Genomic DNA, 13,143 nt, shown 5'->3' with positions numbered 1-13,143 from the left:
TAAATTTCTAGTTACGTCAGTGTGTTCTGAAGTAAAATATTCTGTACTTAGTAACTTTTTTGCCAATCCAATTCATTTTCTTCGATTTTTGGAGGTAAAAGTATATTAAACAATTTCACTTGATTAAGCAGATAATTCTTAGCAATTAGATACATATAGATCAGAGGTAACTAAGAAACTAAAAACTATATCATGCATTATTTTGATTCTTGAACTTTTGCGCTAAAAATCTTTGCGAAATCGTTTAAAGTACTTATGGCATTATTTTTAAGAGTCTTCAGACATCTGACCTATCGGCAATAGTATATGAGATTTCAAAAAAGCATCGAGCAGTATTACCAACCTAATTCTTTTCTGAAACTATCAGTCCCTTACCAACTTCAGTTTTTAAATCATATAAAAATTCAAATATATTAAAATTTTAAAGAAATAGAGCTAATTCATTTTCACAGAGATATAACAGTTGTTTTTAACATCTGATTTAAAAAAAAACACTTTACTTATGAGCAACCAATTTTGTTTTAATTTGAAAGAAACTACTTCAGCCTACAACCTAAAATAGGGTTTTAAGTGAAACAACAGAACGTTTTCATAATTTTATATAGATTTTTAACTATTTACTTTCATTCAGAAGGCGTTTTCGTTTAACTTCATTGTAATTCATTTTTATTTAAAGACCTTATTTGACTTTTAATAGGCGCATCATTTACTTAATTGACAACACAGTAAATGCTATTTAAACACAGATTATGTTGTTACTGCTATCGTGGCTGATATAGAAGGAAAAAAAAGTTTCTAGGTATTTATTATCCTTGATTTATTCCTAAACACAACATAATATAATCTTTAATTTAAATCTTTTTATTTTTGACTTTTGGTCAGGTTTTCGGCAATCGGTCGTGCGCCGGGTAAGCGCTAGGAGGTAGTCGTCGATGCGAGTACTTTTTTCTTGTTTTTGCAGAAAAGCATCAGATGCGGAGTGTGTCACTAAGCCTACCAGAACTACCTTTCAGTAATGAATGGAGAATATTTCCGTTTCAATACGGAAATTTTATTCCAGTAGTTAAGAGGAAGATTTGGTTTAGGGGCTATACATATACACCATATGAGACAATTGATTACTGCTTTATGAAACCGCACATCTGATTTCTATTCTAAAGTGAGATAATCACTTTATCTATCACAGAAAACTTGGAAATATAACGATATTTAATTATTTGATAATTTTTATTTGCATTTCATTAAAAATAATATTATGATAAATTTTTCTGTTTTAACGAATGTTGAAAATACTGTAGGATGTTATGATTTAGATGATCAACAAAGACACAGAATGTATTTTTAAATGAAGTTGTTTGTCCTTTAAAGAAATTTTGACAAACATAATATGGTCATTTGTTTAATAAATAAATGAGTTTCTTTGTTGTTTTATCATTCATTCATTACCACTACTATTGTCCACTTTCTCGTGTGGGGCATAGGGCCTTAATAATTCTTCTAAATCTGATTATATCTGGTGCTTCTTTAAATATGTCGTTCCATGTCTGCACGTTTTCGCTAGCGCACCAAGTTTTCTGGTACTTTGTGGATTCCATGCCAAACCTTGCCTCACTGTTTAATTTCTCGGTTGTCTAAGTGTATGCCCTATCTACTTCCACTTTCTCACTTTTATCTGAGCTTGTGTTGCTTTTTGAGTTGTTTGTCAGTCTTTTATTTGATATTCGATCTGGCCACCATATTTTGAGAATTTTACGTACACATTTATTCACAAACACTTGCATCTTGCTCTCCATATATTTGAAATGCTTCCATGTTTGACTGCCTTAGTTAAAATTTGTGTAAAAGATTCGCAGTTTGGTATGCCTACTGGGGTCACTGGATCACCATATGCTGTTAAGTTTACTAAACGCGGTTTCGCTTTGTTGATACGAGCATCAACATATCCATCATTCATTCATTAAATTTACCGAAAAATTCTATATTGCACCGCCTCAAATACGAATTCTACGTTAGCCCACCTGTTCAGTTAATAGAGAAGGTCACCAACGGTGTATTAAGCTCGCGATCAATGAATTTCTTGCTCATGAATGAATTTAAAGCCAACAACTCGACTCGGTTTCAACTAAAGTTGACTTCTTAGACTGGTTCTACAGCATTGTACAGACCACGCATGTGCTAGCCCACGTAGTGTGAAAATTAAACACCTTCACATTTCTACGATTTGTAGGCGATTTTTCGATTACATCGAAGTTCACAAAATCAATTCAATAGGTTAGCACTTCCAACAACAATTCAATTCATCGTCAAAAATACTACAAATTGTATGGTGGCACGCGCCAACACATGACCATGAATAAAATGCATGGTAATTCGGAACTGAATGGGTTGTGACCCATTTCTTTAATTTACACAAAGCATATTTTGTATTAAAATTACTGTTTATATATTTATATTATATTATAAACTTATAGATACTTATACATACACGATCTTAATCAAATGTATATATGTATATAAAATTTTTTAAAGTAATGCATTCTTTAAAAATAATATTTTCATTGTTAAAAGCAAATTCTAAAGTTGTATGAATATTTTAACCCAAGTATTCAATTTAAATATCTTAAGTGGTGGTTGCAAATAAATGTTGCTAATCGTTTTTAAAAGGAATGATCTGAGATCACTGGAAGTTTGGAACAATCTTTAAGACCAGCGTTCCTAACATCATTTCCCCTTTAATCTATTAATGACTATCAATAATGGAAAAAATTATTAAAAAGAAAAGAATATAAATATATTATTTTAAAAACCAACTTTTGTTCACAGTTTTTCAAAGTGGTTTTATTTAATTTATTATCATAAAATATGGGATCATATTAACATAAAGCATTTCATCAATAGCCAACAGCATGAAATAGTCGCAATAATCTTAGGTCATTACTATCGCTTCTGTAGGTACTTAAGCATCACTTTACGTCTCTATTTCACTTTTCATTTCAATCTAATTTATAAAAAAAAATTAAATCAAATAAGCAGATATCATTTCTCACGCCAGTGGCATCGTAATATCTACACGATTTCACTTTTCGCGAATCTATTGAAAAACCAACACAGTCTGTCTTTCGAAGACCACAGTACTTGCAGAAGTCACAAGTTTCACAAATATTAAAAAGTCACACGAAATAAAATTAATTAATAAAAAATGAAAAAAAATTTACTTTACTGATATAAATTAAATTTAAAAATCGTATCTGCTTTTGAGCAAAATGCCTTGAAATTAGAATGACTACAACTTTTTCATACAAAGTATATATTGCATATGAGAATAGTGAGGCTATAACTCAAGCCATAAATACATAAATTTAAATTATTCGCAGTGCTAATCATATATTGTTGTAAAATGTAAATAGATGCAACTTATAAATTTCCCTTAGCTTCGTTAAATCGAAATTTTGCATAATTCATCGAAATTCCTAAAAACGAAATATGAAATGTAGCGCTGAGTGCGCCTATTGGCTGCAATTCAATGATTATTTACTTTACTCTTTATTATTTAAGAGGCTGATAACTCATCAGTATCCATTATCGAAAACTGATTCGTAGTACTTTTTTATTAAAGAAAAAATTATATAAAAAACTGCTTATTCTTTATTCGTTAGAAACAAATTACAAACAAAGCAGTTATAAATAGCAGAATCAAAAAAATCGGTTTCGATTACACGGCTTCATATAACAAAGTATTGAAACTGAACCTAACTAAAGAAAATTTAATTCAATTTAACGAGTTATCATCTGTAATTTTAATTCAAAATATAAACTAAAGTCTTCTAGCGAAGTTTGCGTTTAAAATCGTTTACGAATCGGAAATAACGTCATCATAATATAACGATTATAGTAAAACTAGTTATATATAAAACTAGAACGCTACTACATATTTAATACAAATATGCCACATTACTAATAAAAATCGCGAATCATCATCTTGCTATAATCAAAACTAAGTACATACAGATTTCAAAAGCGAAATATGACTTACCACCTTAAGACTTGACATACTTTATGAATATTTAATTTAATATTCATTTAAATAAGCGTTGATTTCATTGCATTAATATAGATAAGAAAACTTATGAGCGTGGCTAAGTCTATACTCCAGTATTACCACTAAAAACTAGTAGGACACTTTGTAGACTGATAATCGTTGATAAACTCTCTTCAAGCTGTATGTTAATATGATGACATCTATATGTTGCTATTATAAGTTTATATATTAAAATCTTACAAATTCAAATAATCTTACAAATAATAATATTTACTGTGGTATGGATTGGGCATTAGATTCCGCCACTGTCTTACTCTTAACGCAGTCAGACTGTTTGATAATAAGCTCCCACAATATCTAGAAACAAAACAATCTGACATATAGAGAGTGATTTGTAGAGGCCAAAGCAATATTTGTTATTAGTATATTATATTTGGATGTAATAAGTTTAGGAATCTTTATTTTTTTAAACTAAACTTAATCTATCAATTAATATTATTATGTTTTCACAATATTTTTTGTTCTCATTTTAAATTTTTGTGGAAAATAGAAGGTATTAAGAATAAGAAATTTATACCGAATGTTCTGAAACATCCGCGAACGCAACTTATTCTTATCGAAGGTAAACGTACAGGTTATGCACCCAAAATCTGAGTAGTCAAGCATGTTTGAGGTGCCGCCTGCGTTTTGCAGAATGAATAAGTGGGTTGCATACGTTACTTTTGAATATTTTATAGCTTGTTTTAAATTAAAGATGATTTTGAGCTTTGAAATAAAATAAATAAATAATAAGACCATTTAAAGCTTTCAAATGAAATAAAGCACAGAAATCCAAGATACTTCTTTAAATATCCGAGACGACTATTGAATTTTTAATTTTCTTGAAATATATCAATAACATAAAATAAATATTTTTATTTATTTCTATCAGAAGTAACTTTTAAAACTAGTTGTTTAATTATTATTATTTCATAAAGCATCATAAATACTGATTGCATATTTTTGTTTTAAAGTATTTAAATATAATTTTCTGTTATAAACATAATAAATGCAATATGGTATATACCTAATTGATTATTCGATAGGTTATTACGTATACGTCCTTATCATCAAAATTGAAACAATGTTTGATTTGTTTTGTTTTTGTAATAAGCCTAAATTATATTAAAAATTAATTTATTTTAGGCTTATTACAATATATTTAAAATATATTTAAAATATATTGTAATAAAATTTAACTTTTATTACACTTTTTTTTATTCTTTTATATAAAAGATAATTCATCACAAGTAAATTAAGGTCAATACTTTCCAGGCTTTTCAAGATAAGAGTGTTAAACACTTTCTAATTCTTCATAAGTTATATATATCTTATATGTTCCTTCCGAAATCCGGTACAATCGTTTTTAAGTTTTCTATAAATTTAAACTTGAAATAAACACAACCGCTTTTAAAACACTGTACAGGCATATAAAAGTTTGATATTTTCTAACATAAAACACCGAAACTGTATACCATATATACGATATTTACCTTCATATTTCGAAATAATTGTCTCAAATTGCCTTATGAAAGGAAAAAAGAAACAGATAATATGGAATTTTTAATGGAACAGAATATTAATTTTTATACTTACAATAAAAATCATTTACATTCTCACACATACAATAGTATATCCGTAAATATCGAATGTACACTAATGTGTCGGTCCATGAATAGTCTATTGGGTGTACAGAAATATGATAGTTTTAATACAAATTTTATTGGTTGGTACTTAAAATAAATGATATGAATTTGCAATGCTTTTACTAAAAAAATGTCTCCTAGTAACAATAACTGAGTCATATTTCTAAACTTAATTTTAAAAGACATACTGAACAATTTTGGAGGAATGAGCTTATGTATCAGCTGTTTCCGTGTCTATTCATCTTTAAATAAGTAAGGAAACCTTTTTTTTCAAAGAAATATAACATTATTAAAAAAGAATATTGCAGGTAGATTTGCATAATATTCCAAAAAGCAGTATATATGAGAATGAAAATAAAGTAGAGACTGGAAATAATAATAAAATGACTCTGATCTATTTAAATAATATTTGATCTGTATTGAAATATATCAAAAATTACTTAAAATAGATAAAAGACATTTTCACCGTACTCGTGAAAGTTATAACCTCGCTATGCTAAAAATTCATTAATAAATAGAAAATAGAAAAAAATTTGTGATTTATTGGCAGTACCTTTCGCGTTTTGTCTTCAAGTGCGGTTCAGATTTTTGCTGTCTTACTTCTTATTCAACTTGTTAAAGCAAATATCCTTGCCATTGAAGAAGGTTGTTAGCAACGAAGATGTTGTAACTGCATACACCAATTTGTATGCAAATATCGCGTTTAACTCATTATTAACTGGAAGTTCTTCAAGACGATGGATTCCATGATCTGATAAGTACTAATTATAAATTGTGATTTAGACAACATATAATTTTTTCTTCGTTTATATTTTGAGATATTTATATTAAATATTTGGAAATTAAGTACCTTATGTGGGGTCTGTGCGAAATGGGATGCAGTTCGAAATCATTATGAATAGACCTTGCAAATATTTAATCTATGCAACAATTAAAAAACAGGTAAATTTATATAACGAAAAATTATACTGCAAACTGAAGTATAGACAGTAAATTTATGGACTCAGCATTAGCTCAATTCAATAAAGTTAACTGACTGCAACCCTGATATTTTCAAACGTCACAAAACAATTACAAAAACTACATATAAACTGAAAACAGTTTAAATATGGTCTCCTTATAAATCAGAAAATGATCGTATTGCACACAATACTGTGATGAAGTTTACTTTATTGATTCAATAGTTACACAAAAAACTACAAGACTTTCCACAAGTCCTAAAAAACTTCAACTTATATCATCTCCTCAACATTGTAAAATATAGAGTACTATCATTACTGTCAGCCATACCAAAAATTTGCTACGCGGTTAACAATTCAATGTTAAATTTTGATAGTGAGACGAATTGGCTGCCAGAGATCACGATCACAAACTTATTTCCAGCAGATATAAACAGAAAAATATTCGTACTATCTAAATTGCTATTATTCATTACCCTAGCAATGTTTGTTTAAATATATTCATTTTTATATACTCGTATTGCAGGTGATGGTTTCTTTTTTGAAAATATATGTAAGGTAAATTACTTTCGAAACTAAATTAAGTGGGTTATAAGGGACTTACCTGATATCTTTATATCTTTAGCACCCTTTTTATAGGATTTCTAAAACGTACTAACATTCTGGACAGATCAGTTGCAGTCAAGACATTATTTCTATTTGTTATCAAAAGATAAGATGTTGATATTTTCTTCTCAAAGTGTATAAACATTTGTTTTATGATTAGCTTTTATTTATTTTGTTATATAATAGAAGCTTAAATATTTATAATAATATGTTATATGTATATGTGAAAAAATTGAAAGGATCTTACTCATTTCGATAGTTTTGGAATTGTACTTCAAATTGATTTATTATAGATTTTATTATCGATTCTATTAAAATAAGAAAAAATGTTTTTATATTAAATAAAAAATGAGTTTAAAAAAATAAAATAAAATAAAATATTACTTCCATGTACATAAATCATAATAAAAAACTTTTATTTATTAAATATACTATGTTCTTACAAATAATAAAATAATAAGATTTAATTTCAACTGTTTTTGCATTTTTAGAATTTTTGTAAATCGAAACGCAATTATTTGTTTCAATAACACTGACTAATGCCTATATAGGTGATATCGGATAAAAACTTTAGCAATAGATTTATACTTCAATTTTAATTATTAATTCAACTATAACAGACAGAATGGATATATATATTGTAGATGTAAATAAATAAACTTGTACCCAATATTAGTGTGTAGGGGACGGTGATGATTATTCAAAAATTGAGCACCCCACGTAATTGAAAGGCTACATTCCAATTAACCAGGCTACAGTTAAACTGACTCCAGTAATTTAACTGCATACGGACCATTTAACTTGAATTCTCTCAAATATTAGTCATTGGTAGAATCTAATAATAGTAGGAGAAATCCAAAAATTAATTTATTTAAGAATTTCAAACTGTTTTTCCATTAATAATAAACGTAGCATTCAACATGACACTATATAGATACAATATAGATAGATAGAAAAATACTAATATTATTTTATTCCGTGTTCAGAAGACCATAAAAATAGAAATTCATTTGATTTGTTAATTAATATATATATAAAATAAAACAAATGTTTACTTACCTCCCCTACTATTTGGTTTGCTTGTAACTCCTGTACATTACGAATTACATACATTAATAAAAAGTAAATTTGTGCATTTTAAACTTGGCAAATTCACTTTTGTGGTCCTTGTTTTCATTTTTAAAATTTTGAAGCCATGAAGTTTTATTATTTGAATTTTGTGCCAAATTATACGAATTGCTACGACATTTCATACTAAATTATTTTTAATTAAATTTAATTTGAGTCATCATTTTTCCAACATTTCATGACCATCTTTGATGAGAAATAAAACTGAACTCTTTTCATAAAATCTTTAGAAATTTAATTGATCCTTATAAATTGAAAGAAATTAACTGAAATTTTTGTAGCGGTTTAAGCAACACGAAAATAATTAGCAACTCTGAGATTCCAGGTCTACTTCGTCAAACCAAGTCAAGAAACGCAACAGTCAGCTGCTTTAACTAAAGCAAAACCTGCTCACCAATAGGGTATCGGTTCTGGCAAGTCAAATAGAGACTTGATTCTGCAAAATTAAGGACTTCGCCAAGTTAATAGATTTGTCAGGATGATTCATTTTCACTTCATAGAGAGAGTAGTGTCTTTTAGCGTTGACTGTGCGCTGACCACTGCGGTCCTTCTGGTCGGAGTATAAACAACGCCACTGCGTGGTATCACAACGTGCTATAACTCGAGCTTAAGTGGGCTTTCCTGTACACTATCGCTATTCCAACCTAAACTAATCTAATTGTAATTCATGAAAAACTCTATTTATATTATAGTATTTATGGTGTTTTATCCAGTCTATTCGTGGGAAAATCTGTTCATAATCTGTTCTAGAATAAGACATGAGAAAGTTGAAAGAGCGTTGAAAAAAATGTATAACCTTCAAATGAAGGTACATTGCTAAAAAAAGCCGAATATCTAAAAAAAAATTGTTTTCGTACTTGAACCGGAGACTTATTGTATTATGTATTACGTTATATATATCACGTAAGCAAATTAAGAGAAAATCATTACTTGTTCAGATATTTTCTAGGACAAATAGCATTAAGTTATATGGCGTTTACATTGGCCAAAAATGGCTCATTTTGAATGAGCCATTTGAAAGTGGTTACATTCGTTGTATTTCATTTGTTCTCATTTCAACAGCTGATTTTTCAACTTGCGTGTTGATTTGATTTTTGGCCTGTGCCAAAAAAATTTTGCATGAAGGTTAAATATGCCTTCAAACCTTACATTAGAAACTTAAAACATATTTTTAACTTGGATTAATTACTTTTTGGGAAGTAAAAGTTCTAAAAAGCAGTGCATCGTTTTCAAGAAAATGCAACCACCAAACATTTGTTTACCTTTTTTTGTAAATATGTTAAAAACAGCTTTTTCAAGCTGTCAAAATGCCATGAAGAGCTTTCATTTAGGGTATGTTCAATGGATTCCTTTGCATTTGGAACATATGTGGAATGCATTTGAACGGCTTTCATACAGAATGTGAAAAAATTGCTCATTTTGCGCTTGAAATTTTATATGCAAGAATGAGCCATTCGTTACTCATTTTCGATTTTTGACCAAAATGAGCCATTTTCGGCCAATGTAAACGCCATATTATATTACTTTACCAGTTAAAGCTTTATTTCTCATCAAAGATGGTCATGAAATGTTGGAAAAATGATGACTCAAATTAAATTTAATTAAAAATAATTTAGTATGAAATGTCGTAGCAATTCGTATAATTTGGCACAAAATTCAAATAATAAAACTTCATGGCTTCAAAATTTTAAAAATGAAAACAAGGACCACAAAAGTGAATTTGCCAAGTTTAAAATGCACAAATTTACTTTTTATTAATGTATGTAATTCGTAATGTACAGGAGTTACAAGCAAACCAAATAGTAGGGGAGGTAAGTAAACATTTGTTTTATTTTATATATATATTAATTAACAAATCAAATGAATTTCTATTTTTATGGTCTTCTGAACACGGAATAAAATAATATTAGTATTTTTCTATCTATCTATATTGTATCTATATAGTGTCATGTTGAATGCTACGTTTATTATTAATGGAAAAACAGTTTGAAATTCTTAAATAAATTAATTTTTGGATTTCTCCTACTATTATTAGATTCTACCAATGACTAATATTTGAGAGAATTCAAGTTAAATGGTCCGTATGCAGTTAAATTACTGGAGTCAGTTTAACTGTAGCCTGGTTAATTGGAATGTAGCCTTTCAATTACGTGGGGTGCTCAATTTTTGAATAATCATCACCGTCCCCTACACACTAATATTGGGTACAAGTTTATTTATTTACATCTACAATATATATATCCATTCTGTCTGTTATAGTTGAATTAATAATTAAAATTGAAGTATAAATCTATTGCTAAAGTTTTTATCCGATATCACCTATATAGGCATTAGTCAGTGTTATTGAAACAAATAATTGCGTTTCGATTTACAAAAATTCTAAAAATGCAAAAACAGTTGAAATTAAATCTTATTATTTTATTATTTGTAAGAACATAGTATATTTAATAAATAAAAGTTTTTTATTATGATTTATGTACATGGAAGTAATATTTTATTTTATTTTATTTTTTTAAACTCATTTTTTATTTAATATAAAAACATTTTTTCTTATTTTAATAGAATCGATAATAAAATCTATAATAAATCAATTTGAAGTACAATTCCAAAACTATCGAAATGAGTAAGATCCTTTCAATTTTTTCACATATACATATAACATATTATTATAAATATTTAAGCTTCTATTATATAACAAAATAAATAAAAGCTAATCATAAAACAAATGTTTATACACTTTGAGAAGAAAATATCAACATCTTATCTTTTGATAACAAATAGAAATAATGTCTTGACTGCAACTGATCTGTCCAGAATGTTAGTACGTTTTAGAAATCCTATAAAAAGGGTGCTAAAGATATAAAGATATCAGGTAAGTCCCTTATAACCCACTTAATTTAGTTTCGAAAGTAATTTACCTTACATATATTTTCAAAAAAGAAACCATCACCTGCAATACGAGTATATAAAAATGAATATATTTAAACAAACATTGCTAGGGTAATGAATAATAGCAATTTAGATAGTACGAATATTTTTCTGTTTATATCTGCTGGAAATAAGTTTGTGATCGTGATCTCTGGCAGCCAATTCGTCTCACTATCAAAATTTAACATTGAATTGTTAACCGCGTAGCAAATTTTTGGTATGGCTGACAGTAATGATAGTACTCTATATTTTACAATGTTGAGGAGATGATATAAGTTGAAGTTTTTTAGGACTTGTGGAAAGTCTTGTAGTTTTTTGTGTAACTATTGAATCAATAAAGTAAACTTCATCACAGTATTGTGTGCAATACGATCATTTTCTGATTTATAAGGAGACCATATTTAAACTGTTTTCAGTTTATATGTAGTTTTTGTAATTGTTTTGTGACGTTTGAAAATATCAGGGTTGCAGTCAGTTAACTTTATTGAATTGAGCTAATGCTGAGTCCATAAATTTACTGTCTATACTTCAGTTTGCAGTATAATTTTTCGTTATATAAATTTACCTGTTTTTTAATTGTTGCATAGATTAAATATTTGCAAGGTCTATTCATAATGATTTCGAACTGCATCCCATTTCGCACAGACCCCACATAAGGTACTTAATTTCCAAATATTTAATATAAATATCTCAAAATATAAACGAAGAAAAAATTATATGTTGTCTAAATCACAATTTATAATTAGTACTTATCAGATCATGGAATCCATCGTCTTGAAGAACTTCCAGTTAATAATGAGTTAAACGCGATATTTGCATACAAATTGGTGTATGCAGTTACAACATCTTCGTTGCTAACAACCTTCTTCAATGGCAAGGATATTTGCTTTAACAAGTTGAATAAGAAGTAAGACAGCAAAAATCTGAACCGCACTTGAAGACAAAACGCGAAAGGTACTGCCAATAAATCACAAATTTTTTTCTATTTTCTATTTATTAATGAATTTTTAGCATAGCGAGGTTATAACTTTCACGAGTACGGTGAAAATGTCTTTTATCTATTTTAAGTAATTTTTGATATATTTCAATACAGATCAAATATTATTTAAATAGATCAGAGTCATTTTATTATTATTTCCAGTCTCTACTTTATTTTCATTCTCATATATACTGCTTTTTGGAATATTATGCAAATCTACCTGCAATATTCTTTTTTAATAATGTTATATTTCTTTGAAAAAAAAGGTTTCCTTACTTATTTAAAGATGAATAGACACGGAAACAGCTGATATATAAGCTCATTCCTCCAAAATTGTTCAGTATGTCTTTTAAAATTAAGTTTAGAAATATGACTCAGTTATTGTTACTAGGAGACATTTTTTTAGTAAAAGCATTGCAAATTCATATCATTTATTTTAAGTACCAACCAATAAAATTTGTATTAAAACTATCATATTTCTGTACACCCAATAGACTATTCATGGACCGACACATTAGTGTACATTCGATATTTACGGATATACTATTGTATGTGTGAGAATGTAAATGATTTTTATTGTAAGTATAAAAATTAATATTCTGTTCCATTAAAAATTCCATATTATCTGTTTCTTTTTTCCTTTCATAAGGCAATTTGAGACAATTATTTCGAAATATGAAGGTAAATATCGTATATATGGTATACAGTTTCGGTGTTTTATGTTAGAAAATATCAAACTTTTATATGCCTGTACAGTGTTTTAAAAGCGGTTGTGTTTATTTCAAGTTTAAATTTATAGAAAACTTAAAAACGATTGTA

General features: G+C 27.8%; 3 long non-coding RNA genes across 17 annotated transcripts; 1 reads left to right on the top strand and 2 right to left on the bottom strand.

Annotated features, from left to right (window-relative positions):
- Window positions 1–2,843: 2,843 nt before the first annotated feature.
- Window positions 2,844–4,398, bottom strand: LOC119662131. The gene is made up of 3 exons (XR_005250708.1): window positions 4,314–4,398; window positions 4,034–4,249; window positions 2,844–2,998 (listed from the first exon to the last, which is right to left on the bottom strand). It is a non-coding gene; the product is annotated as an uncharacterized LOC119662131 (long non-coding RNA).
- Window positions 4,399–5,259: 861 nt separating this feature from the next.
- LOC119662130 lies at window positions 5,260–8,542 on the bottom strand. 8 transcript variants are annotated; one of them, XR_005250707.1, is made up of 8 exons: window positions 8,349–8,542; window positions 7,537–7,597; window positions 7,288–7,378; window positions 6,575–6,644; window positions 6,278–6,485; window positions 5,675–5,758; window positions 5,572–5,603; window positions 5,260–5,496 (listed from the first exon to the last, which is right to left on the bottom strand). It is a non-coding gene; the product is annotated as an uncharacterized LOC119662130 (long non-coding RNA). The 8 variants fall into 8 exon arrangements; XR_005250706.1 differs by having other exon boundaries at window positions 5,260–5,453; XR_005250702.1 differs by lacking the exon at window positions 5,260–5,496 and adding an exon at window positions 7,956–8,124 and having other exon boundaries at window positions 7,288–7,478.
- Window positions 8,543–10,034: 1,492 nt separating this feature from the next.
- Window positions 10,035–13,143, top strand: LOC119662606. 8 transcript variants are annotated; one of them, XR_005250827.1, is made up of 8 exons: window positions 10,035–10,228; window positions 10,980–11,040; window positions 11,199–11,289; window positions 11,933–12,002; window positions 12,092–12,299; window positions 12,819–12,902; window positions 12,974–13,005; window positions 13,124–13,143. It is a non-coding gene; the product is annotated as an uncharacterized LOC119662606 (long non-coding RNA). The 8 variants fall into 8 exon arrangements; XR_005250826.1 differs by lacking the exon at window positions 13,124–13,143 and adding an exon at window positions 13,081–13,122; XR_005250822.1 differs by lacking the exon at window positions 13,124–13,143 and adding an exon at window positions 10,453–10,621.

Source organism: Teleopsis dalmanni, chromosome X (assembly GCF_002237135.1).
Source record: "Teleopsis dalmanni isolate 2A chromosome X, ASM223713v2, whole genome shotgun sequence".
NCBI classification, from domain to species: domain Eukaryota; kingdom Metazoa; phylum Arthropoda; class Insecta; order Diptera; family Diopsidae; genus Teleopsis; species Teleopsis dalmanni.
Note: the sequence above shows the minus strand (reverse complement) of the source record. Positions and strands in the feature narration are given on the sequence as shown.